The 27,943-nt window shown below is 41.6% G+C and overlaps 1 protein-coding gene across 6 annotated transcripts in view; it reads right to left on the bottom strand.

The window, feature by feature from the left end:
- Akap6 (A-kinase anchoring protein 6) overlaps positions 1–27,943 on the bottom strand; it is a 443,623-nt gene that overhangs the window by 386,287 nt on the left and 29,393 nt on the right. The window contains exon 4 of one of the 6 annotated variants that reach the window (XM_060387493.1): positions 6,988–7,063. The exons of the other annotated variants lie outside the window; for them this stretch is intronic. The gene's annotated coding sequence lies outside the window, so the exon portion shown is untranslated. The remainder of the gene's footprint in view (positions 1–6,987; positions 7,064–27,943) is intronic. 6 annotated transcript variants of the gene reach the window in all.

Here is a 27,943-nt window from a genome sequence, read left to right as displayed (position 1 = left end):
GAAAATGTAATTTCATAGCCTCAGAAAAGGGTGGATGTCAGAGAAAACATTTGAAAATATAATGGAAAGTTTTCTTTCACATATAGAAAATATATATTTGCAAATCCACGATAGAAGAAAACAAAACCTCTAAGCAGGATAAACATGAAAATTACACAGCGGCACATAATCAAATCACCAAAGCTTCATGTTAGTGGATGCAATTAAAAGCATCCAGGAAAAAGAAGGTATTTATGTAACAAGAAACAAATAAAATATGATTGTAGGTTTCTTGAAAGAAAGAAGAAAACAAAATAGCAGTTTTAGCATGCCAAAAGGAAAGGAAAATACTGTCCATTGAAAATGTTATATCTACTGAAAATGTCTTCCAAAAATAAATTTTCTTTTAGGCAAAGAGAAGATAAGAACAATTATTATCAGTAACCTTTGTACTATAGAAAAGTTTAAAGGCAACTTAAGTAAAAGATAAATAACATACAATAGAAATGTAGATTTACAGAAAACATGAAATGCATCAAAAATGAAACTATGTGAATATATAATTGTTCTTCAGGATTCATGAGGAATTAGGTGCTGCTCTCTCCCTCGATACAAAATGCCGTGGGTACTCGTCTCAGAAATGGAGGAGTGTGGTCTTTGTGTAGGCCTCACATATCCCTGCATATCTATGTATTTTTTTCAGTTATGTAGGGTGCAATGGGGTACGTCCAGAAAAGTTCAGTTACCCAGGGAGGCTAGAAGAGGGGTCTGAAGTGGACTAACGGTCAGTTGTGAGCTGCCCAGGGTGCTGGAAACTGAAGCCAGGTCCTGTGGAAGAGCTTACATTCGCTCACCCTTTCACGAACTCCTGCTTCCCTGCTGTACAACTGGAATAACGTAAATGCTATATAAATAGTCATTATTCTGGACTGTTTAGCAAATAATCACAAGAAAAACAGTTTGCATATGTTTAATATGCATGTGTTTTCTCCAAATACCTCAACCTAAAATTAGTTGAAACTATAAATAGCAAATCTGTAGATAATGGAAGCCTACTATTGTAAATATATACAAAATTTCTTGTTAAAATATCCCTAGGAGAAAAACTGGCTACTTAAAGAACAATATTGTATACTTAAGGAACAATTTTATGTATTAAAACACTAATATTATGTCTTAAAACATGTAAGAAAAATAACAGACTAAGAGAAAATGCTTTGAAATTTGATTTTCACATTATATTTTGATATTATGAATACTATATAAATTATTTGAATACAAAGTATGATGTTATATTTGTATTTCAATATTACATTATATAAATTTGTGAAGTCAAAGTATGGTGTTATGCATGTATTTTAAAAATTTTAGAGGAAGAAAGTAGCATAGTAATAGAGGAGATAAAGAAGATAGAAAAATTATTACTTGATGCTACATAATAAGTAAATACTAAATATTCTACCCAAAAGAAGTAAGACAAATGAACAAATAGAAAACAACTTGGGAAGTTAAACCCAATCACACCAATAATCACATTAAACATAAATTAACTATGTATTCCAATTAAAAGACAAGGATTGCCACAATTAGAAGGTAAGACCTAACTATATGCTGTCTCTAAGAAATTCACTTTAAATATAAAGACACACATAGGTTAAAAGAATGAAAAATGATGTGCCAAACAAGAGCTAGAGATTTTGTATAAGTGTCAAATAAGCAGACTTGATCAGAGAGCAAAGGGCACCTATGATCATGACAACAAAATTCAGTTCAAGAGGAATCCTTATATAAGAAGAGCAGAAGTTGTAACCTACCTTTCACATTCCTGGATTCAATAAAAGTAATTTTAACTTTAAGTAAAAGAGACTATAACACAAAGGTACAATATTAATACATTTGTATAAAGCTAGCTATGTATGTCTATTTAATAACCATAGACATATTTTATGTGAAATGTGGGTGAACGTACGGATTACCCTTTTGTTGGTGACGTGTCTAATAGGCTCCCTCTGTGAGTTGCTGCCCTACCAGACTCAGCCACCTTCTGCTTGGCCGCGTACTCCTGACAGGCAAGACTGGAAAGTGCATGCCAGCAATTTCAAGCACTCCAACACTTCCTGTTCAGTTCCTCCTCAAGCACCTCCACCAAGGTGCTTTACAGTGCTCAGCTCTCTATGTATTCGCCTCCAGACAGCTCCAGAATACCAGTCCTGTCTGCCTATCATTCCTTTCAGGCAGAAGAGAAGATCACCAGCTTCCTCATTGCAGCTAATGACCTCATTACAGTCTATACTACAAAAACAAACAAACCAAACCAAAAAAACAGTGTTTTTTTTCCTCACTAAATTCCTTTTGGAGGCTGAGATTACAGCCCACTCCAACACATGCTTCCTTCCCCAAATCTCTGTATCTTTCCCTTGTTCCTACTTCAAAACAAACCAGCTTTTTATCCCCTTTGCCTCAAGGTCAGTTCCACTCACTCTTTGCTCTCCAAAAGCCCTCAGCTACTGTCAGTTTCTGGTACATCTGACGTATATACTGTGTCTGTAGTATAATAAAAAGCAACAAAATACAAGTTAGAACTGTGTGGTCCTTGCTTTGCCTCTGAATAGCTAATAACGTCTGGTGATGTCATTTAACATAACCGAACTTCATTTTTATTTGTGGGAAAAGAAAAACTATTTTATTCTATTTATTTATTTAAAGGTGTTAAGATATCTTTTTCAGCTCTCATGCTAGACTTCTAGGTAGTTTCTGGTCTTTAATGATAATTTGAAATACAACCAATTCCCCAGAATGGTATATCTAAAAAAGATAAATTTAAAAATGTCATTGAAATGTGTTATCTCATTTGCAGGGACACTACTGAATACCAGGTAATCCTCGGATGGCAGATGAATGCTCTCCAATAGATGATGAGGTGTCCTCTCCCCACTTTCAGATTCATTCTTTCTTTTTCTCTTCCCCTTTCTGCTTCTCTCTGCTCCCCATCTCCTGTCCCTCATTGCACTCCCTCCTCACGCTTTTGTTTCTTTCTACCTCCCCTTCCTTCTCTCTCTACACTTTAAAGATGACACGGGGAAAGCATCACAGCTGACTCTCACAAACCTAGTAAAACTCCTAAGCTGTATTTGAAATAAGATCTGTGATAAGCCACTGTGCACAAGTACTAATTTACTCTGCTTTAGCACACCCAGAAAAGAGTTGAAAAGTTATTTTCAGACTTAGGTGGCTCCTATCAGGTCCATGTGGGCATCCATCTGCTGCTGCAGATAGACTCAGTAGTCTCAGGGAGGGAAAGCCCAAAACATGGAGGTGCTTTAACTGAGCATGGCCTTCAGGCTCATATGTTTGAATGCTTGGTCCCCACTTTGTGAAACTGTTTGGGAAGGATTAGGAGGCGTGGCCTTGTAGGAATAGGTGTGGCCTTGCTAGAGGAGGTGTGCCAATGGGTTTTGAGATTTCAAAAGCTCACACTGCCAGGCCCAGTCTCTCTATCTTTCTACCGCCTTCCTGCAGATGTGGATGAAAGCTCTCAGCTATTGCCCTAGCTCCATACCTGCCCACCATGCTCCCTGCCAGGATGGTCATGGAGTAAGCCTCTGAATCTGTAAGAAACCCCCAAATAAATGCTTCACAACAATAGAACAGTGACTCAAACACAGACCTCAAAGCTCCTCTCAAAATAATCAGTAGTCAGGGACTTGATCCCAGACAATTTTTGCTCTGGAAGAAAGTTAGATGCTTAATAGATTGTATTTCACACATGTGTACAAAGACATGCAGGAACAGAGATAATTGAAGCCAAAAGTTTGTGAACTTACAGTTATTGGTGCTGAACATAGCTTTTCCTACTATAAATTTTTTTTAAAAAAATCTGTTTTTTAAAAGAAAGCAGAGAGATAAACTCTAACGCAGAAGATGAAAAGCTGACAACTCAAGACCAAGACACTAAAGAAAATCTGAATAAAACAAGAGCAGAGTTTCTTAGCCGAGAAGATCTGCAGCACTGCGCTGCCTCCGGCACTCCAGGAATGATGGCTTACTGTGAAGTAGCAGGCAGGTCTAAGGGCTGCACCACCCACATCCAGTGCAGGTTTCCTGGCCTCGTGCCCCATGTCTACCAAGGGTTAGTTTCAGCAGAAGGAGGGACATGCTTCCGCGATGAGCCTGGAGCTGATAGTATTTTTAGCCTGTTTTGAGGCTATAAGTTTGGGAGCCAGAGATCTACTTACAAACACCATGGTACTTTGCACTTGGAAATGGTGTGAAGAAACCCTTGACAAAGACGTGACTTTCTTACACAGGTAAACCACAGGCTTCTTTGGAATATGCATGTGCAAAGAAGCACAAAAAGAATGGCCTTAGAAGGTTCAAAACATGTGAAGGCACACATGTCAAGGCATCGGGCCCTTGTAAAGCCATAGAGGTTAAGCCCAAGATGCTAGTGTCTGGAAGCAAACACTGACTTATTCATCATCCACTCTAAGAATGGAAAACGGTTTCATCATTACACAGCCAAGGGTCACGGGAGGCTCTGTCAACGAGGGCTAAGACCCTGGCAAAGGCTGGGGCTATAGCATCTACATGAGCCCTAGCTTCAGTTTCTGCTCCTGCTCCAACTCCAGCTCAGGCTCTCAAAGGAGTTCAGGTACCCATGAAAGCCCGTAGTAAAGACTTCTGTCTGCCAATGGACCCCCACCCTCCACATCTTTTACAGATGTGCTACTTTCATATTTTAATAAAGCAAGTTCTGTTCCTAATCAGGAGGCAGTAGAGGATTAGCAGAGTAATTACTAATCAAGTTAGAGAATTGGTGCCACTGAATATTATTTGTCTGTTTCTTTAAATTGACATTTGCAATCTAAGGCCCTCCACATGCATAGCTTAGCTACTATGTATTCAAGTGTTAATTGCTTGTCCCCCCCCAAGATCTTTATTGTTCTATGACAAGCAAATGCTCACGTACACCAAGTGATACTGTGTAACCTTGCCTCCTAAATTATCCCTGATTGGCCAATAAAATTGCCTATAACTGGGCTGGGCAGAAGTGCAGGTAGGCAGAGCTAATGTTCTCAGGCTTGGAAGGGCAGAAGGATCACGAGAGAGAAAGAGAGAGAGAGAGAGAGAGAGAGAGAGAGAGAGAGAGAGAGAAGGATAGAAGGAGGGAAGAAGAGAGGAGAGGTCACCATGGGTTAGCATGAACAAAAACATGTGGCTAAAGGAGCTTGCTCTTAGGATTGGCATGATAGAGAGAAGAATCCACAGTGAGCATATGCAAATACTTCTGGGGATTTTAGATGGGATGTGTGGCCGGGAGATAACAAGGGAGCTTAGAGGGTTGATATCTGCCCACCCCTAATGTTTAAGGCTTGTTATAAATCTAACAGGTTTTTGTGTCTTCTATTTGTATAATAGCAAGTTAAATAATACTACTGCATTTAATAACAATACGAATCGGTATTAAATATTAGTAATTATACAACAGGTTCCCTTTCCCCAGTGACTCTAGTCTATGTTGAGTTGACATAAACTGTGCTATTCAGCACAGCAACCGAACTCCTCCTTGACCCTCATTAAAGAAAGTCCCAAACATCCGGAGCTGTGGAGTACTGCTGCTCCGTATGTGCTGCCATTACTCTTGACCATGGATTTCTGGCCTGGAATTTCCTTGGGCTTATGAGATGTTCCCATGCTACTTTATAAATCTACGTGAATTTTTACTTCAGTTCTTGGAACAAGAGGCCAAGAACCTGAAAATGTTCAACCCAAATACTGACCCCTGTTGAGAACAAGGTACTTAAACATGATTGCTTCTTGTGTTTCAATTAAATAATTTTTTAGAAGTTATAAATTTTAAGCAAAAGTTATAATCTTCATGAGGCAGATTGATGTGGTCAAAAGAAAGAGAGAAAGGGCTCTCTTTTATGACCTTTGACCTGGGCTCTGGGCTTCACTGGTGTTCGGATAAATGTGGTTTTCTTTTTCCCTCAGCCACCAGCATTAGAGGTTACTCTTGTAATGTTATGAAAGCAGCCATAGTACATTTGTTAGTCTGGGGATTCTTATAGTCCTTCTTCCTTCAAATAAATGTTTCCAATCTACATGATGGTGGTTGCTATTGTTCCACGCAGAGGAAAAAGGTTTCTTAGCCCAGTTTTCTCTGCAGGGTATCGTGAAGAGCTCAGGGACCATCAAGATGCAAGTGAGGTCTCTGCAAGACCAAGAGCAGCACCATAGCAGGTGGAGCACAGGCAGTGACGGCTAGAGCTGCTGGTCATGTCAAATTCACTGCCTGCTGTCCCTGGTGCCAATCAGATCAAAGACTAGGATAGTCAGCAAACTCCTATTAGTTTTATAGGACATCATTACCATAAATGAGATCAATTTTTACAGTTGCAGGTTTCACCAGCATCATCCAGATTTCTTCATCCATCCTGGTTCGCCTCATTCTAATCCTTCCCCATTCCTACAACACAAGCCTGGAATGTTTGCAGAGCTTAGCTCTCTGGGCACTTTGTCAGTGACAGCCACACTCCTGAGGCCAGAGCAAGCAACAGTAAGTGGACTTTGTTCCCTCTTGTCCGGAAGCACACTGCAAGGCGGGGCTGTGCTACCACAAAACATGCCAAACCGGTTCCAATTAGACCAGTTCATCAGAGACACTGTAACAGCAGGAGGAATAGGGCCTGAGACCAGGAAACTGAGGTTCTTTGCCATATATTTTCCATTTAAATGAATCATTTCACACATTTAAAATTCAGTGGAAGTCTTATGTCACATTCATAACCAAAACTTCATGATTCTATGACTCCTGAGCAGCTAATATAGGCGATTCTGTTCTCATCTCCTTCTGTTCTTAAACTGCAGTAACAAACCAGGAGCAATAAACTTAGGACTCCAGATTTTACTCTCTACTTTCCCATGAAATTTTGCCTAGTGAATAAAAAACATCCCGAATCCCTTGCAAATGAGGGCAGTACAAAACACAGAGAAAAATCTCCTTACCCTGGAGATCCCACCTGTCGCTCTGACATTAAGAATTAGCCTTGCAGGACATCCAGGGTGGTTATACAGAGAAACCCTGTCTCAAAAAAAAACAAAACAAAACAAAACAAACAGACAAACACAACAACAAAAGATTAGCCTTTTAGAGAAAGCAGGCCCTTTCCCTACTATTCCACCAAAAAGAGAACACAATCGATTCCTCTTGGGCCTATAACCTGCTTTCACATATCAATGGATTTTGTTCCTTCCTACCACTCTCCCAGACCCGTCTTCAGATAGGAGGTATTAAACACTGACAGTGCTCTTAATTCCAGTACTGAGTACATTACCAGAGGCTGTTTTCTAATCAGAAACCAGCCTTTGACTCAGCCCATTTCTGGTGACCCTCAATGAGGAAATGCAAAGAGGGAGGGGGAAGAGAAGGAGAGGGAGAGAGAGGGGGAAGAGAGAAGGAGAGGGAGAGGGAGAACTTGCAGAGAACGAGTGGAATGACAGCTACTGGGGAATAAGAAGCTGCATGCCCCAAGCTTGAGGTTCTTGAGGTATGCTAAAAACCTCACGTCTGGAGACTAGTGCCTTGCTCCTAACAACACTGTTTCCTCGCTGTGTTGGAGCAGCCAGTGGCTCCTTCTTGGGTTAGGTAATATGGGAAGGTAGACTTGTATTTCAGCCATGTGTGAACTAGAATCATCTTCAATGGAGAAAAGGCAAGCCATGGACACCTCCCATCTCCAGGGAGCTCTTGACTCAGGCCTAATTGAGTCTGATTGAACTGACATACAGAATTATTCACTGATTTGTTTTCAAATATTCCTGGTTGACCCTGTATATGTTAAATGTCTTGGAATGTAACTCCACCATAGTGCCACACATAAGCATACTGGATTTTCTAGGGACCGGCCAAATTTACTCACTTAAAAGTTCATCTACTCTTTCAGAGTAGAATAGGAAATCACAGATTACATAGACAGACAGACAGAAGCACACGTGCGCACACACACAACTTCTCTTGTTTCCTTTCAAGCAGCAGTGATCTATTCCTGCAACAAGTATGTATATATTATTTTTTACAATATTCGTTTTGTGTTTCATGTACTTATTTTTTCTTGCATTACTGGGGATTGAACCTAGGGCCTCATAAATGCTAGGAAAGTTCAATACCACTGAGGTGTATTTCCCTAGCTCTTTTTATTTATTTATTTATTTATTTATTTATTTATTTATTTATTTATTTTCATTTGAGCCAGAGTCTTACCAAGTTGTCAGGTTAGCCACAGCTTTCAATCCCCCTACTTCAGCAAGGGCAGGAGGGTTACAGAAATGCACCATACACTGTGCTAACAGAAATGCTTTTGAAGCTGCTCTAAGACAATTCTTTTCTTCTTTTTTAAAATTTATTTATTTTTTATTAATTACAGTTTATTCATTTTGTATCCCAGCTGTAGACCCCTCTCTCATCCCCTGCCAATATCACCCTTCCTCCCTCTTCTCTTTTGCCCCCTTCCCCAGTCCACTGATAGGGGAGTCCTCCTCCCCTTCCCTCTGACCCTAGTCTATCAGGTCTCATCAGGACTGGCTGAATTGTCTTCCTCTGTGTCCTAGTAAGGCTGCTCCCCACTCAGGGGGAGGTGATCAAAGAGCCAGCCCCTGAGATCATGTCAAAGACAGTCCCTGTTCTCATTACTAAGGTATCCACTTGGACAATGAGCAGCGATGGGCTACATCTGTTCTAGCTTATCTCCATGCATGGTCCTGGGTTGGAGTATCAGTCTCAGAAAAGAGCCCTGGGCCCAGACTTTTTGGATCTGTTGCTGCCCTTGTGGAGCTCCACCACGTCTTTCTATCTCCCCCTTCTTTGATAAGATTCCCTGCACTCTGCCCAAAGTTTGGCTATGAGTCTCAGCATCTGCTTTGATACCCTAATGGGTAGAGTCTTTCAGAGGCCCTCTGTGATAGGTTCCTGTCCTGTTCCCTGTTTCCTCCCTCTTCTGATGTCCGTCTTGTTTGCCTTTCTGAATGAAGATTGAGCATCTTCCCCAGGATCCTCCTTCTTGATTAGCTTCTTTAGGTGTACAAATTTTAGTATGATTATCCTATATTATATGTCTAATATCCATTTATAAGTGAGAATATACCATGTGTGTCTTTTTGCTTCTGGGATACCTCACTCAGGATGAAATTTGCAGGCAAATGGTGGGAACTAGAATTCTTTTCTCTTAACACACCTAAACATTTAGTTGATGTTTGAAGGTTTCACCTTCAACCTCTTGTTAATTTTTACTAGGAAAGAGTGACAAAAATAAACAAACAAACAAAAAACCTTGAAATTAATCCTCTTTACCAGGATCTCAAAAACCTCTAACTCTATAACAAAGCATAACATTTCTAAATTGGAATTCTTTAAATCCAGGATGTAGTCCCTCTTTTGCTTCTCTCCCATGAAAAACAAAGCTGCCAGAGGCTTCCATCTGCCCCTTCTACAGCACGTATAAGCCAAGCAAGCTTCTATTTCCAGACAGCTACTGTAACAGACACCTGAATCCCTCAACTGTCCTTGAAATGGGAAACTGAACCTGGGCATTGAGAATGCTGTGTCACTGGCCAGAAGACACTCAACATTTAGAGTAATTATTAAATAATGATAGCCAATATTAATCGACCACTTATATGCCGCCATTATACTAAAATTTTCATGCAGTAGCTCATTTAATACTTACTGTGTACTAAAAGTATTTATAATTAGGAAATTTGGACGCAAAGAGAGTATACAACCTGCCCAAACCTCACATAGCAAGCACATGGAATAAAAGGACACAAGCTGTGATGTTTGCTAACTGGGCCTAGAGATATCTTGACCTCAGAGCCTTCCCCTGAAACCTTAGCTATTGTTTTAAGGTAGAATTCTTTATTTTATGCACGAGTGCTTGCCTGTATGTGTGTGTGTGTATGTATGTAATGTAGTGCAAGGCCTGAGGAGGCCAGGAGAGAGAGATGAATTGGTTGGAACTGGAGTTACTGACACAATATGGGTGCTGGGAACTGGATTCTCTGCAAGAGCAGTAAACATCTTTAACCACCTTTCCTCCAGCCTCTTAAACCCAGGCCCACTGGGTCATCTCTAAGAAGAATTCTAGAAGCCAATTCAAAGCAAACAGAATAGTGGGTAGAGGGATAAAAAGCACTCTGTTAGCAGAGAGGTAAAGGGACGTCACTGTGCAGAAAGCAAAAGAGGGGGAAAAAAGAGTATTTCTTGAGCTGCTCCTGAGTGGCACATGTTTCTAAGGTTTTTATTACTAATCCCTTTTCACAGATTATGGCCTGAGGTCCAGAGGTTATAAAGTAATTAGGACTCTACCAGGCTGAAGATAAACAAGGAGCAAAGAGGAAAGAGAAATGAGAGGGCATAGTGGGACCCTGGACTTGGACCTGGCAGCACTGGAAAAAAGACTTAGTTAAGAACAATAAGTGAGGTCTGCCTTGGCGAGATGTGTCACTAGAGGATGATGTGGGCCAGATGGGCTGGGTGAGGTAGTAAGTTAGAAGACAGTGGGGGCATGTGAAAACCCAAAACAGCTGCAAGGAGCAATAAGGAAGGAGCAAAGGATGCTGGACTCTTCCTTGCCTCTCCACAAGCAGCCAGCAACAGGTGGAGTGGGAAAGATGGACAGGTCAGGACTTCCTAAGGCAGATGGAACAGGACTTAAAACATAATTAGAAGCAAAGGGAAGAGATGTCAAGAGCAATTGCACAGATTTTGCAGGCTAGATAGAAGCTAGATAGAAGGTGATGCCACTCGTAGATACTGAAATTAAAGTTCATGGCGGGTGCTGCAGAGATAAGGCTTGAATGGGTGAATATGGTGCTCTGAGACGCCATCATTTCAAGACCCAGCCACAGATGCAGAGCCCAACCCTGGAACAAAAGTCTGTATGCCACACAGTAATGGAAGCATCCTCTGTTTCTGGGCAAATTTAATGTCCTAGGAGCAGGTCAAAGGTGATGGAAAAGAGCAGGAAGCTCAAGGAGAGGAAACATAGGCAGGGAGGGATCTGACAAGGGAGGAAAAAGAAGGTGAAAGGGGGAAAGTCTCACACTTGACTCAGGTCCACTGGACTCTTCCTCACCTTTCTTCAGGCTGCTCGGAAAAGCAGGGACCAGAGCAGAAGTAGCCTGTGTAAAGGAGGACGATTGATAAGAAAAATGAAGAATTACTAACCTCCCGTCTGAGCCACAGTATTTAATGAGATGGTAGGGAAAGGCTAACAGGAGAGGATTTCAAGCAGAAGGATTATTATTTTCAGTTATCTGAAAAATTCAGTTAAGTAAGACATTTTGGAGTGTGTCTTTATAAAATGTTCCCAATCATTTGAAGCAAAAATATCCTATCCTAAAAAGAAGTTACTGGTTTGGGTCATTTTAAAGCCCTGGTAATAGCGGGAATGAATACTTGACTAGTTTGAGACTCTTTCTGTGTGGAGCCCAGTAGCTCAAGCACATGAGGACAGTCGGTAAACACGAATTTCTGGTGAAGATTTAGCCTGCCCTTCATCACCAGCAGGCACCCAGCCCTCCACTGCTCCCCTGTCTTGCAGGCATGAGCTCCCACTGACTTCAAAGGGAGATTAAAAAATGGATTAAAGCAAAGACCATATACTGACTTCAAAGGAAGTGAAGCACAGAAGATATTTTGTGGGGGATGGGCGGAGATGGAAATGATGCTCCTCTATGTTCATGGTTAATGAATGCCACCAGCCTTCCCCATCCCTTCAGCTGGAAGGCCATTATTCTCCTTCAACACTTGCTTTATGATAGACATCATAATAGTTGTTCATTCTAGAAAATATTAATATCTGTTCTAAATACTCAATGTTATTACAATAATGTTAAATGTTAATTTCCCATTCCCATTTCACACCAATGAAATTTTGCCATGCCAGAAAAAAGGTTTTCTGTTTTAATTGCATACCATAATGTCCCTGTGGAAAATGATACAATTATCCTTGCTAGCATAATGTTGATTTGTTATACATAGCCAAATTTGAGTCTCAGAACTTTCTCTCACAAATAAAATTTATGTGCTCATTTATTTGTTTGTTTATGTGTTTTCTGAGGCAGACTCTCGCTGTAGCCCAGGCTGTCCTCAAAATCTCTGTGTAAGTAAAGATGATCTGGAACTTCTGGCCCTCCTGCCTCCACTAGAAGACTGGCATTGTTGTTATTATTATTGGTGTTAGTGTTGTAGACCAAAGAGTTTCATGCACACTAGACATACACTCTTACCATTGATCTATATTTAGGTAATTTAATATATCAAGTTTATAACTTCAAATTTAAAAGTCTGCTTTGCCTGTTGCCTCTTGTCATCCACAAATGCAAATAACTTAGTTTTCATGAAATTAAAAAGACTCTGAAAAGTGAAGAAACTCTAAAGACAAGAAACTACACTCCAGATGAGGTTGGCCTTCTCCATAGAAACCTCAGTCTCATTCTGACTAATCAGGGGCTCTTAAACAAGTGTAGTAACAATAAAACTCCTCCCAAGCCCCTCCCCTCACAAGGTCTCCAGTGCTCTACTCCAAAGGTAAAAACTTCAACTTTCAGAACATGGGTGAGGCCGATGCCTATGTGGGAGAAAAGCAGGCATTTCCTTATGAGAGCCCAGGCTCTTTCTAGAGATCACCACACCCTCACAACAGCTTGCACTGGTATCTGGCCTAGCTAACTCAGCATTCTCTCCTCTCTCTGTGTCCTTTTCTCTCTCCCCTCTCTTCTCTCCCCACCCCCCACATACTCTTTTATATGATGTAATAATACATGAGGCAGACCATATGAGGCGGAAAGCAGTATGGGAGGAAGGCAAAGAAGTCTGTTTTCCGCCCTCCATTGGAAAACAGAGCAGAGCTGAATGTGTTACACACTCAAAAGAAGAAAGATCAGACAAACGTCACAGATGATTAAATTCCACATGGGCTCTCACCAGTGAACAAAAGCAACCCAGGGACTGCTGCCAAGATCAAGCCAGAATAAGCATAAGAAAGTGTATCAAGATGGAAAGAAAGGTTCAAAAGGTCTAAGCAGGCACAAACTCCAGGCCTGACTTCACATTCTAAGACAATGTCAGAACTCAGAAAATGATTTTCAAAATAGAATCAATGTAGCGTCCTCACACTGCCCCTTAGCTGAGCATGAATGTGCACATACAACACACCGGGACTAGCCCTAAAACTGCAGCCTCTTCATTCTCAAGCTTATATATAAAAATACAAGTTTCCATCCATATCTACAGCCATGTTTGCTCTATTAATATAATTTAGTGTAATTTAAAATAAAAAGACCAATTTCCTCAGTGTCGTGTATACTTTACTCATCCGTGCAGTAGAGACTAACTGGACAAACACTGTATGGAAAGCACTGCACTAGGTCCTATATGAGAACCCAAATGAAGCACATAAACTCCAGCACAGAGCATGCAAAAGCATGTTCCAAGGGCAAGTGCCTCCAAAGCCATTAAAACTAAGGTACGAGTAACAGTTGGAATGGGCAGGACCCTAGTCCTGGGGGATCTTTATAGCTCTTTCTAGACACAGGGTTGAGTAGAAGGGGCAGTCCCCAAATTCAAACATATTCAAGTAAGTTTGGAGAATACTTGCTAAACAAAGTTGGAACAAGTTCTGTATTGTAGAGCTTCTCAATGCTTCTGATACTCAAGTTCCAAAAGAAGTCTAGAACATTTCTCACAGGCATTTGACCAAGGGACTTTTTTTTTTCTTTTCATCACAAAGCCTCTCATGAGAGTACTGATTCACAAAATACTTTGGCCAGCTCTAGCAGGGTTTAAGCTTGTGTGCAGATACTGAGGAATTTTTAAATTGATCAGGCTGGAGTTTGTGAAAAAGAAGACAAGGTCACATCAAGTATAGTGCTGAAGTCTTGCAGTCCCTACATAGTAAATTCCAGACCAGCCTGAGCTACATAGCAAGAGCTTGTCTCCAAACAGACAAAGAAGCAAAGGTAAGACTGAAAGGTAGGTTAGGGCCAGACTGACTGTGGCTTGCTGATTCTTCTCCCCTGGAAATGCCTTTCCTGCCATCATAGTAAGACAAGTTTGATGACTACTTCAAAACTAGCTTTACCACTCATTTGTTTCCTTCTAACCAATTCGCTACACTGTGATATTTCTTTTAAAAATGAACACACAAAAATTGTACATATTTATAGAATGCTGCCATGTGATGCTTTGATGTGCATTTTCATTGTCAAATAATGGTAAACATCTCTCTCCACAACATTTATTATTTATTTCTAGTGAAAATACTCAAGATATTCTAGCTTTTGAATATATATATATGTATATTGCATTGTCTTTATCCGCAGCCATTCTGTCATGCAACAGAATGCCAACACTCCCTTCCAGCTAGCCCATCTTGATGGCCACTAATAACTTGCCCTTCCCTCTCCTTTCTTCTCTTCTCCCCAGCCTTTGGGAGACACCACAGCACTCTTGGCTTCTGATATCTCCTTGTTCAGATTCCACATAGGAGAGAGGATATACGACATGTGTCTCTCTGTGCTTGACTTACCTCACTTAACTTAGTGACCTCAGGCCCCGCCCATGTTCTCAAACGACAGGATTTAATTTTTCTGTGCTCAGCAGTGTGGTGTGTATCTGCCCCACCTTTTCTTTATTCAGTTACCATTGATAACTGATACAGCACTGTCTCCATGTGTTGGTTATTGTGAATAGCACCATAATAAATACAGATCGCACATGTCTCTTCAGCGCGCTGTGATGATCTCCTCTGGATACATACGCAGTAGTGAGACTGGGGGGCCATATGGCAGCTCTATTTTTAATTTCGTCTTAGGAATTACCATAGTGTTTTCTATACTGGCTGCAAAATCTACATTACTGCAAACAGTGTACAATGTTTTCTTTTTTCTCACATCCTTGCCAACAATTGTTATGTTCTGTCTTTTAAAGACATTTTTGTTTTAGATCAACATGTGCCGACTGCACGTATCAAAGAAAGTCAATGTGATATTTCAATACGTGCATATAGTTTGCACTGTCTGTCCCCACCCCCTTCCCTCATCGTTTTGACAATAGCTGTTCTAACAAAAGGGAAGTGATGCATCATTGTCTCACCATTCCCTAGTGACTGGTGACAGTAAACAACTTTCCGTGCCTCCGTTACCCATTTTTTATTTCTTGCTTAGAAACATTCATGTGGATTTAGTATACATTTTTACTTCTAATGTATTTTCATTAATTTTGTGTCTTCTGTGTGTGTGTTTGCTGTGTGTGAGCATGCATGTATGTACAAGCGCGCATGCACAAGGGTGTGTGCATGCGGAGGCCTGAAGATGAAGCTTGGAGCCTTCCTAATCACGTTCCCCTGTGCTCATCAAGGCAGGTTCTCTCAGCAGAACCCAGAATGCACCAACACGGCCCGGCCAGCTGGCCGGTGCTCCAGAGATCCCTGTCTTCACCTCTCAAGTGTGAAACCACAGGGACTGACTGCCTTGCCCACCTTGTGCTCCTGCTCCTCCTGCTTGTGCAGCACTGCTTTATCCCCCCCACCCCAAGTCATCTCCCGAGACCCCCTGCTGTCCACTCTCTTCTTTGATGTTTGTCTTTGTGTACTTCAGGGCAGGGTTTCTCTGTGTAGCCTTGGCTGTCCTGGACTCACCTTGTAGACCAGGCTGGCCTCCAGCTCACAGAGATCCACCTGTCTCTTCCTCCCTAGTGCTGGGATTACAGACATGCAGCCCCACACCCAGCTCTACTGGCCACTCTTCAGTTAGGCTATTGTTGATTTGAGCTCAGTACACATTGCCATTGCTCCTCCTGCGTGAAGCTTGCCTTTCTACTCCATTGCTTCCTTCGCTGTTCAGAATTTTGAGACTGGTGTGAGCCCAGTGACCTAGCCATGGGGGAGCTGCCTTTGTGTGCATTACACACAGCACAGCTTCAGTACATTCTGGTCCCAGTGGCCCTCAGTACACACCCCCCGACTAAACTGAACTTCAGGCTGAGAAGGCTGTTCCTTCTGGGTTTTGTGGTGTTTGTGTTATTGAGATGGAAGGTCTCACTATGTAACCTAGGGTGACCTTGAACTCAGGATCCTCCACTTCAGCCTCCCACAGGCTACGATTACAGGTGTATGCCATCACACCTGACCTAAGTATACATGATGTTTCTTGAGCAGTTTTAAGTTGCTTTCTTGGAGGCTTAAAAATTAGCATACAAATTATTAATTTTATTATGGAAATTTTGAACATACTTTATTTTTGTTGTTCCTGCTCCCTTCTGTTCCTTCCCCTGCCTTTCACCACACTTGTACTTTTCCAGCCATGGGAGCCTTCTTCCCATTTGCATTTCAAACTACTTCATAGAGACAACTTGTTTTCTGTGCAAGCCCAAGAGGTGATATAAAATAATAATTCCTGAGTTTCAACATCAAAGTTGTAGCCTTTCCTCCATTTTAGCTCTAGTTTCTAAAAATCATGAATTTGTTTATAGTTATGTTTTTATAAAGCAGGGTTTGTTTCTCTAGCCCTGCATTTGGATGGCAATGTTTCTTGTTTATTATAAAAGCTATAAGGAGCCTCTAAATGTGTATTGATACAGACTACACTAAAACCTCCTCTCCTCTGCTATCTAATGTGTTATTCTCTACAGAAATCTCACTGACTCACAAAGGACTTATCAAAAGAAAATGAAAAAATGTTAAATATGTAAACAACTGGTGAAGCCATCATTTTAATTTATATTGTCAGTATTTCCCTACTCCTTCAGCCTGTTAGCCACCCCTTCATCCATCTAGCCTCCTGAAGGCCAAATGCATTCTTCTGGTGTAGCAAGTTTATCACTATACAGGCAGAAATGGGGCATTTGGCATAGTCCAGTGTTAACACTCAGAAAGCATATGTGGAAGGTTAAAAACAATAAAGATACAGGGAGAAGAGAAAGAAAGGGAAAGGGAATGAAATAAATAGAGAAAGTAGACAGCATGGAAAGAGGAACAGTTTACCTATCTTGCAGACGAGGACCGTGCCCTTCAATCAGGCAGTGACCTGCCCAGGAAGCTACCCAGTACTCAGAGCTTGACCTCTGACCCCAAGCTGTGCCTTATTGATGCTCCACATCTGAAGCATCCTTCTGCCCCATTCTGTCCCATTCTTATCAGTTCATCCCTCATAATACAGATCATAACTGTTTCATGAAGCTTTCTTTACATATTTTGACCATCATGAGCTTCCACTCTACTAAAAAACAATGTTTATGCCATTATTTTAATATAGAAGTAAACACAAAGGGGGACTTTACAGGTTGATTTTATTTATCTCTTCTTAGAGAAGAATTTCAGGTGAATCTTAACACAAGAAAATTCTCTCAAAAAATCCATGTAAATTATTACATGGCTTATTTATTATATGGTTCAGGTAGCTCACTCGTGATGTCTGCTAGGTCAAAAAAAGAAAAAAAGAGAAGAACTTTTATGGTTTAGTTAATATTCATATTTCTTGAGTACTCTTACCACAATCTCCTATATACCCACAATCTCCTATATACTCCTATATATCCTATAAGCCCCTTCTGTGTCTCAATATTAACATTTAAGCTATTATGTAGCTTCCCTCCACAGAACTCAAATAGAATGGATTTAAACGAGGTGATTCATCAACTTAGTTTTATACCTTCAGAAATCTATTGAAACTAAAACCAGGAGTCATGATGAGTCAGTCCTTATTTCCATCCACAGGAAAGAAGACACAGATATGGAAAGAGTGCACAAAGACCAAGACAGGTTCTGCCAATACTAAAACCTCCCCTAGTCTTTGCATGCCAGCAAATCCAGAAACTACAAATCCCAAGCAGATATCTAACCACTTACTCACTTTGATGGCCATTTCCAGAGTACTTTGATTCACCTTGAGAGGGCTCTTCACCTTTCAGACTACTTCCAGTGAAACAGAAGACAGTAGTCCGGTTACTTGCTCCCTCTTCCATTTTTCCAGCACTAACAGAGCCACAGGTTTCCTCCCTAATCAACCAATATGTTACTTATAGCTGAGCCCCAAGGCTGTGCAATTAGAGCCATGGCAGAGCTCTGCTACTGGCTACACATTTTGTGACTATAGCATTCAACAACGAGTTTCATAAGCGTTTTCATAAGAACCAAACCCACTGGACCAACAGTTGAATCTTTGTGAGATGTAAACTGATGGCAGTGAAGGATGCAGAAAGCCTCTTCCTGCTGTGGGAGGCTGAAGCCACCCCTGAGGGTAAGCAGCATGTGGCAGCAAGTAGTGACCTGAGCTGATTTGTCCACAGTCCTGCAATATTTATCTAAGGTACCAGCTTGACAGCCAGACAGACATTTCTGAAACTCTGATCCTGTCTTACAGGTACAGTACATTATATGCACTGGACCCAAAGTAGAACCAAACAGACTGGCTTAGAAACCATAGCCATGCCACAGCCTGGCCAAGCTGCCTGGTCATCATAGAGGGTACGGCTGAAGGAAATTTACACATTTCATTTTGCTCTACAGTTAAATCATGGAGAACAATAAAAAGAATTGCTACTGATATTTGGAGCAAGTCAACCAGTGAAAGAATAAAGAATAAAGTCAATGTTTAAAATAGGTTGTCCTCTCTTTCACCTGTCTGGAAAAAAAAAAATGCTTTAGCTTAGTTTAATAAACACAGCATGTAACAGAAGGTCAGCTCTTGAAAGGAAGGAGACGATAATCCCAGGATCAAGGAGGGTCAGTGTGAAGAAATCGCATCAGGCCAAAGTCCTCACTGTGTGCTCACCCAGGTTTACTGGATGCACAGTTCAGAGAATGTAACTGATGTAGACATCTATCTGGATGTTATCAAGCATTTTTACCCCGCAGGTGCACGGATGAAAGCACAATGGGACTGCTAATGCCCATCTAGCAGTTAATGGTTAATGTGATCTCATCGAACTGAAGAACGTTTTTGTACCTCCCCCCTTAACTATTTCTTGTCTATCTATTTTGGATAACAGGTCCCTTCCTGTAGCTAATCCACAGATCCATCCATTAGTGTGCACCCGACTGTGCAACCCAGCACCACTCCAGGCTGTTTTCATCTAGGTTCCCACAATGGCCAGTCTCTGCCTCTAGTCTCTCAGGACTATTCTCAACATTTTAAGAATATTCAGTTTTTCTATGATACCCAGTTTATGTTTGTTTGTTAGCTCAGAATCATTACTGATAAAGCCTTTTTCTAAAGTTCCCTCACTGCATGAATTTTATGTCTACATTTAGGCAGCATAACCTTAACCACATTACTCGCCCTTAATCCTTTAAGTGATTTTCTCCTGCTTTAAAACCCAAGTGTCATCAGGACTGCCTGGATCCTCTTCCTCTGTGGCCTGGTAAGGCTGCATCTCCAGGGGCAAGTGATCAAAGAGCAGGCAACAGAGTTCATGACAGAGGCAGCCCCTGATCCCCTCACTCAGAGATCCACATGGAGACTGGGCTGCCAATCGGCCACTTCTGAGCAGGGGTCTAGATCCTCTTCATGAATGGTCCTCCATTGGTGCATTAGTCTTTGCAGGACCACCTGGACTCAGATTTTTTTTTAGCTCTGTTGGTCTCCTTGTAGGGCTCCTGTCCCCTCCGTGTCCTTCTATCACCCCTACCTTCTTCCATAAGACTCCCTGCTCTCTGCCCAAAGTTTGGCTGTGAGTCTCTTCATCTGCTTCCATCCCCTGTTCGATGGAGCCTTTCAGAGGACCCTCTTTAGTAGGCTCCCATGCTGCCTCCTTTCTTCCACAGCTTCTGGTGACTATCCTTTTTGCCATTCTGAATGAGAATTAAACATCCTCCCTAGGGTCCTCCTTAGTGTTCACCTTCTTTAGGTCTGTAGATTTTAGTATGTTTATCCTATATTATAAGGCTAACATCCACTTGTAAGTGAGTATATACCATGCATGTCTTTTTGTTTCTGGGTTACCTCACTCAGGATGAGTTGAGGGAAGGGGCTTCAATCAGGATATGTAATGAATAAATTATTTTAAAAATTAAAATTAAATTAAATAAATAAAACCTATTTCTTTGGCATGGTCCTTAAACTTAAACTTCTTACTCTCCACAATCATGCAATTTCCATGAGGAAGAATTTGAGGCTTGTAGTTTTAGGTTTGTTTTGTTTCTGTTTACTCTCCTCAGACTATTTTGTTAGCTGACAGAACCCGAGTGCTCAGAACAGTTCACAACACATAGTTGGTGCTCAAATGTATGCTGGCAGTGCCCAGCAAGGTGGCTCAGTGAGTAAGGCGCTTGCCACCAAGGCTGATGACCTAAATTCAATTCCCAGGAACTCCATGGTGGGAGGAGAAAATGGACTCCTCCTGGAGACTGTCATGGTGGAAAACACACACACACACACACACACATAAATGTATGCTGGATGATCAGCCCACAGTCAGGACACAACCTGCCTCTTCCACTTTACCTCTGTCTTCCCCTCTCAGTCTGATCTATAGTCAAGAGTGCATCCTATTCAGTTTTTGTTTTGTTTTGTTTTCACAACAAGGCCTTTAAAGGTATCCTCCCTTTGATTGTTCTTTCCTCCTACTGCCTAACCCCTTCTGCCTCTCTCATCTTCCTAATTTCCCTCAGGACCCAGCTTTAAGATCATTTCCTCTGGGAGAGCTTCCTACACCTTACAACTAGGAATAGCCTCCCACTGTGTGGGCTCACAGCAGCCCAGCTTCCCTAGTCGCATCAGTCCTCACCAGGCCTCCTAGTCAACGGGTGTCTTCTGATTCTTCTCCTGCCAAGTTCATTTGACTGTGACAACACATACACATCCTCAGCACCCGCCAACCCAGCACATTCTCTATCATGGAGTCAATATAGGACTCCTGAATTGAAAATAAAGTAACACATTCTGTAGTCTGCCATTTAATTCTAGTAATAGTGTCCTTTGCTTTACAGAAGCTTTTCAGTTTCAGGAGGTCCCATTTATAAATTGTTGATCTCACTGCCTGAGCTCTTGGTGTTCTGTTCAGGAAGTTGTCTCTTTGGCCAATGAGTTTAAGGCTATTCCCCACTTTTCTCTTCTGTTAGATTTAGCATGTCCAATTTTATATTGAGGTCTTTGATTCACTTGGACTTGAGTTTTGTGCAGCGTGATAAATATGGATCTATTTGCATTCTTCTACGTGTAGACATCCAGTTAGACCAGCACCATTTGTTGAAGATGTTTTCTTTTTCTCTTGTATGGTTTTGGCTTCTTTGTAAAAAAAAAAAAAAAAAAAAAAAAGAAAGAAAGAAATATATATATCTCAAATGTCTATATATGTATGGGTTTTTTTAAGGGGAGGGTTCAATTTTATTCCACTGATCAACCTGTCTATTTTTTATGCCAGAACCATATGGGTTTTATTACTAATGCTCTGTAGTACAACTTGAAATCAAGGATGGTGATACCTCAAGAAAAGAGGGCTAATAACCAAAATATATGAAGAACTCAAGAAATCAAACACCAACAACCCAAATAACCCAATTAAAAACTGGGGCACAAAGCTAAACAAAGAATTCTCAACAGAGGAATCTTTAATGACCAAGAAGTACTTAAAGAAATGTTTTACATTCTTAGTCATCAGGGAAATGCAAATCAAAATGATTCTGAGATTCTTACACACATCAGAATGGCTAAGATCAAAATCTCAAGTGACAGCTCATGCTGTTGAAGTTGTGGAGAAAGGGGAACACTCTTCCTTTGCTGGTGGGAGTGTAAATTTGTACAACCACTATTGAAATCAATCTGGTGGTTTCTCAAAAAATTGGGAATAGCTTTACCTCAAGATCCAGCAATACTATTCCTAGGCATAAAACTAAAAGATGCTCCACTATACTACAAGGACACTTGCTCAACTGTGTTCATAGCAGCTTTATTTGTAGTAGCCAGAAATGGGAAACTACCTAGATGTCCCTCAACCAAAGAATGGATAAAGAAATTGTGGTATATTTACACAATGCAAAACTACACAACTATTAAAAACATGGACATCATGAAATTTACAGGCAAATGGATGGAACTAGAAAAGATCACCCTGGGTAAGGGAATCCAGATCCAGAAAGACACACATGGTATGTACTCACTTATAAGTAGATATTAGCCATAAAGTAGAGGATAACCATGCTTCAATGCTCAGACCCAAAGAAGCTAAGTAACAAGAAAGGCCCAAGGGAGGATGCTTGAATCTGAGTCAGAAGGGAAATAAAATAGACATGTGAAGCAGATAGAGGAGGGAACTAGAAGGGAAGAATAGTGGGGAGGGGAACAGGAGTGGGGATCAGATATGGGGAGAGCAGTGGGAGAGGGCTGGGAGAGAGAACTGAAATCAGTGAGGGTCATCTCTGGGACCAGCCAGAGTGGACAGGATGGGACAGGCCTCCCAGGAGCCTATGCATGTGACCCAAGCTGACACTCCTAGCATCAGGGCATATGGAACCTGAAGGCACCACCTCCTGTACAGAGGAGGAAGGGGGACAGCAACCCACCCACAAAATCTTTGACCCAAAATTTGGCCTGCCTACAAGATGTGCAGGAATAAAGATGGAGCAGAGATTGAGGGGATATGGCAAACCAATGACTGGGCCACACTTGAGACCCACCCCATAGGAGAAAGCTAACCCCTGACACTATTAGTGACACTCTGCTATGCTTGCAGACAGGAGCCTCGCATAACTGTCTTCTGAGAGGCTTCATCCAGAAGCTGAGGGAAACAGATGCAGAGACCCACAACCAAACAATAGGCAAAGCTAAGGGAATCTTGTGGGAGACCGGGGGAGGAAGGACTGAGGAAGCTGGAGGGGTCAAGGACACCACAAGAAGACCTACAGAGTAAACTAACATGGCCCCATGCGTTTCAAAGTCACTGAACCACCAACCCAAAAGCATGCATGTGCTGGACCTAGACACCCTACATACATAGTAAATGTGTAGCTGGTCATCATGTGCATCCCCTAACAATTGGAGCGGGGACTGTCTCTGACCCTGTTGTCTGCCCTTAGAGCTCTTTTCCCTAGCTGGGCTGCCTTCTCTGGCATCAGCAGGAGAGAACAAGCTTAGTCCTGCTGACACTTGATATGTTGGGGGGAGGGGTTGGTACCCATGGATGGGGCCTCCCCTTCTTTCTGAGGAGAAAGGGAAAGGGGAATAGAGGCAGGGGATGTGAGGGTGGGACTGGAAAGAGAGAACAGAGGGGGCTTCAGTATGGATGTAAAGTGAATGAATGAATGAATGAATGAATGAATAGGAAAAAAGTGACAGTCTTTAAAGATGAATAGCAAGATGAAATGGAAAGCTAGCCCCGCCTCATCCTGTGATAGATTATACTAGTTCTAGCTCAGTGTGTCCACATCCTCTTCCTGCCCAGAGAAAAGCCATCAGTAGGAGTGCAAACCAGAAACTGAGATAATTAGACCTAGGAAAGAGAGGGAGGAGTGAAGGGTGAAATGAAAAATGCAAGACTCTTTCATTTTCTACAAGAATACTAAGCATGAGTTTGCAGGCACTTGGTGGGGTGAATGGAAGGAAATTGGAGAGTAACAGAGATGGGCTTTTACCGTCAAGGGTACCTGAAAATAAATGTGCTGTCCATGGAGCACTGAGTGCCCTGTCTCCAGAGGCATTCACCATGGATCAGATTACAGCTTTGCACGGTGTGGGTGGGCTTGACTATTCTTAGTGGTGAACAACAGAAGAAAAGTAGGAAGGATGCAAGTATCTAAATAGTTTGGTCAGATTAGAAAGGAAATAAAAAACTGGGCCCAGTGCATACTTCACTGAGGTAGCTGGGAATTCATCCCCACGCCCCATTCCTTTTGTCCTGTAAACCAGAAAGCAGGACAGAACTAATGGCATAATGTGCAGGACAATAAAGACACAGTCTCTGGTGGGAAAATTAAAGTTACAAAATGCAATGCATTTATGTTTAAAAACACAAAATCTGCAAGTAAATACTGTAATCAATGATCAAAAAGAGAGGAATGTATTTACTTTAATTTCAGGTAAAGAAAGATCTGATTTTGTTTTTTCAACCCAAATAATATCTGATAATGTTTATATTCATGAACTTACATCCTTACAATTAATAACTTAAAAATTGATAAAACGAGAAAGTAAATTTTAAAATTTTATGAACATAAATACTTCCAACCACTTCATATTTTTTTAAATGTTTTAGATTTATTTAATGTAGGTAAGTTGCTTGCATGTATATATATGCACCACATGTGTGCCTGGTGCTCACGGATGCCAGAGAGGGTGTTGGATCCCCGGATCTGAAGCTGTGGATGGTTGCGAGCCACCATGTGGCTTCTGGGAATTGGGCCTGGTCCTCTGCAAGAGCAATGTGTCCTCTAAACCTCCGAGCCATCTCTTCATACCTTTCATACTCTTAATCCGCATTTCAAGAGACTGCCTGCAGTGGGTCTGATAAAGACTCGAGGTGACCAACTGAAGACACAGCTCTACACTTTGTAGGCTGACTTAGGAAGGGAAGATATTATCAATTGTGATGTCTGCAGATACATTTCAGCCTCTTTCAATCAGCAGAGTTTTCCCAATTGAATGGGACCCCTGTTCCCAGGAGTCCTCTAAAGACCTTCTGAGCACTTCATGGTCTGGGTCAGCCCAGCCTACCACAGACACCTGTATGATGTCCTTATACCTGACTACCATGCTGGCCATCTTTAAGAACTCATTCAAAGAGAGGACAGCTAAGCTAGTTTGAAAAGTGTGCCCTGGTACTTCTTTCCCCTCAGTGTCTTGCCAGCTATGCTGTGGTCTTGCCTGTAGGGCACAAGCCTGAGATTGGAACAATTCGAATTTAATAATTAACACATTCACCAGCCTAAACATACTGAAAACTGTGTTTTACGGCTTGGATGACCACTTTCAATTGTCAGCCCCCAATACACTACACACACACACACACACACACACACACACACACACACACACAGCATTTTCTAATCTAAATATAGAAAGTTCTTACTTTCTAGTTAGAAAACACAGCAAGAGATAAAATACGCAATGCCAGCTAAAGTCAGCATCCTACAGTGCAGAGGGCTTGTTTTTCAGGACACGTTGTCTTGCCTTCAGACTTTGCACGGAAGTCACAGACGATCCATAAGGACCACAGCCCCCTCCCCCCATGCCAACGCCCATAGTCCCCTTCACCCACTGGGAGGTGTAGGAGGTGGCAGGAAGTCAGTGCATTCTGACAATTGCCCCACCAAGAATTAGCCTTGAACATCCACAGTGTTGGATGTAGTTCAAGTGCACTTTCTCAGTTAAGGAGGGCTTGCCAGCTAGTAAAATAATGAAATCCGTCAATCAGGCATTAGAACACTCACTTTAAATTGGGAAGAATAGGATAGGCAGTAAGGGCTTGGAACATGAGGAGGCAGCTCTGCATGAGGACAGCAGAGAAGATGGACAAGGAAAAAGAGACTTCGATTCCACCATGGAGAGGCAGCATAGAAATGCCTCCGAGCTCTGGAAAACTTGATCTAAAGATCTTTCTATGTCTCTGTCTATCTGTTTCTCTCTTTCTCTCTCTTTCTCTCCCTCTGGCCCCCTATAAAGTAATCATCAGATAAATAGCTTCCTGTCTAGGATGACTCACTAGACCCAGTTATGTCAATGTGTATCTTACAAAACTAAAAGACAGATAAGAGCAACTCCAGAAGCAATTAGGAAATATGGCATGGTGGTTACATCTGGAGATCCAAATCAGACAGTGAGGATGTCTTTTGGGGATAAGTGTGAGCTACCTCTGCCCTTGTGCTATCATGTGCCCATAGCTTAGACTGAATGCTAACTTCCTCATGTATATAGAGTTGGTCTAGAATTTAGATCCTTTGTCAACTGATTGATCCTTGATTCCACTACTCTTTACAACTATATAATTAACTTTATGAATGCCTGAAGGTTCCAGAGACAAAGCATGTTAAGCAACCTGAATCTTCCAACTTACAACAAACAAAACCAAAACATTCTGAGTAGGACCCTAGCACGGCTGACATGTCTTTCTGTTCATTGTCAACAAAGTCTAGAAAAGTAGCCATCTCACCAACTGTGAGGTTGAAAATCTGTTTACTGGGAGTGATAAGAGAACAGGGATATGAAAGGTGTAGTCCTGAAGTGGAGGAGATCATGACCTAAATAAATACCTTGCAAAAGCTTGAAAAATGCCTCCAGTGTAAAAGAGAAAAAAGATATCTCTTTACATTAGACAAAACATGCACAGTTATTCGCTTCCCTTAGTTTTGCCTCCTTTTCAATAGAGGAAATGGAACTGTTGTAGAGGGAAACAGCTTTCATAGCTACAAACCCATCAGCAGCAACCATGGTTCCCAGCATAATCAGAGTTTCTAAGATCTCTGGTAGCGGTGATATGACAGAAAATTCTGTATCAATATCTAGAAGTCTGGGGAGAACTGATAGGAACTGGATCAAATCTCTGTGTCAATTTATTTCTTCCAGAATCTAGTCTCTTCTTGCTCACAATCCATTTTCTTGCTCAGATTATATAAGATAATCTGGATTCATTGACTCTGCATTCCCATCCCAGGAAAAAGCAGCTTCCCTTCACACTCTGCCTTAATATTTTATCTATCACTCAGACTAGAGATACAAGGACAAGCAAGAGAGACAATGCCCTGCTTACAAGATAATTGGGAAGATAGACAAATTGCCTTCATAACCCTTCCTTTACCATTACTCCACCCACTAATCTGATCATACTACAGCTCTCTAAGCCATCTTTGTTTCAGCCTGACGTCTTCCACTATCCCATCAATGTCTGAATACTGACTTTCTCTTCTCTCCACCTCTGTTTCACAGCCTCAGCTCTACCCTAGTCTTTTCTCTCATTACCTATATAACCTGACTTAAAATTGTTCATCAGTTTTCATTCTCTACTTACTATTAATCATTCAAACTAATGGGAAAGCAATTTTCTAAAGCACAGTCCTGATTATGTGACTTCCACATTCAGTAAGATAAGGTCTTAATTCTGGACACAGATCCACATCGTTTCTTCAGCTCATGGCCTCTATGGCTACCTGACCCCAGCAGCCATTTATTCACCTTATCCCTGAAGCACACACTGGTTTAGCCACATTTGTTCATGCTTCTGTGTGCACCCAACCTGAAATGTCACCACTAGTGCTCCCTCTCTTCCTAAATACTTGTGAACACTCACAGCACATGTATGCCTTGCCCTGGCCCTTGCAAACGCTTACTTGGGGTGGGAGCTTTACCTACACATCAACTTTCTTGCTAAAGCTTTCCCAAGTCTGGTAGGGTTTGCTCATTTCCTTCACACTTTACCCATATTGTTTTGGTTTGATTGACTAAATTTTAATTACTTATACAGATTTGAATTCCCTATAAGGGTAAACTCATTGGTGTTCATGACATATCTTATCCTTCTAATGAGCACGAGTCATGATCCAGAGGAGAATATTACTGGATATTTTCAGCATCAAGTCTGCATGCCCAAGATATTCAAAAGAGAAGACATACAACACCTAACCTGGATTCTGGGATACTGGCTAGTCCCCAGGCAGAGGAGCCGACTAGATAATCCCTTAAAGGCTGTTTTCTTGGGGTAATTCTCACAGCATTACTGTGCTTCTGCAATGAATCAATCGATGTGTTAGGTGTTGTTAGATGTACTGATCATTCTATTCACTTTTACAACAGTATGTAAGTTAGACAGTGCTGAAGGAAGAGCAGCTCAGAGAAAGGATGTGCCGAGGCTCCCACACTAAGCCCATCAAGAGCACCCTACTGACATAAGAAGCCTGCACAGTATGACACATGAGCTTTCTTTAAATGTGGAAGCAAGTGACATTCCACTGTCCCTCAGCGAACTCACAATAATGCCAAG

Source organism: Meriones unguiculatus, chromosome 7, assembly GCF_030254825.1.
Source record: "Meriones unguiculatus strain TT.TT164.6M chromosome 7, Bangor_MerUng_6.1, whole genome shotgun sequence".
Taxonomy (NCBI): domain Eukaryota; kingdom Metazoa; phylum Chordata; class Mammalia; order Rodentia; family Muridae; genus Meriones; species Meriones unguiculatus.
This window is presented reverse-complemented; position numbering and strand designations above follow the sequence as displayed.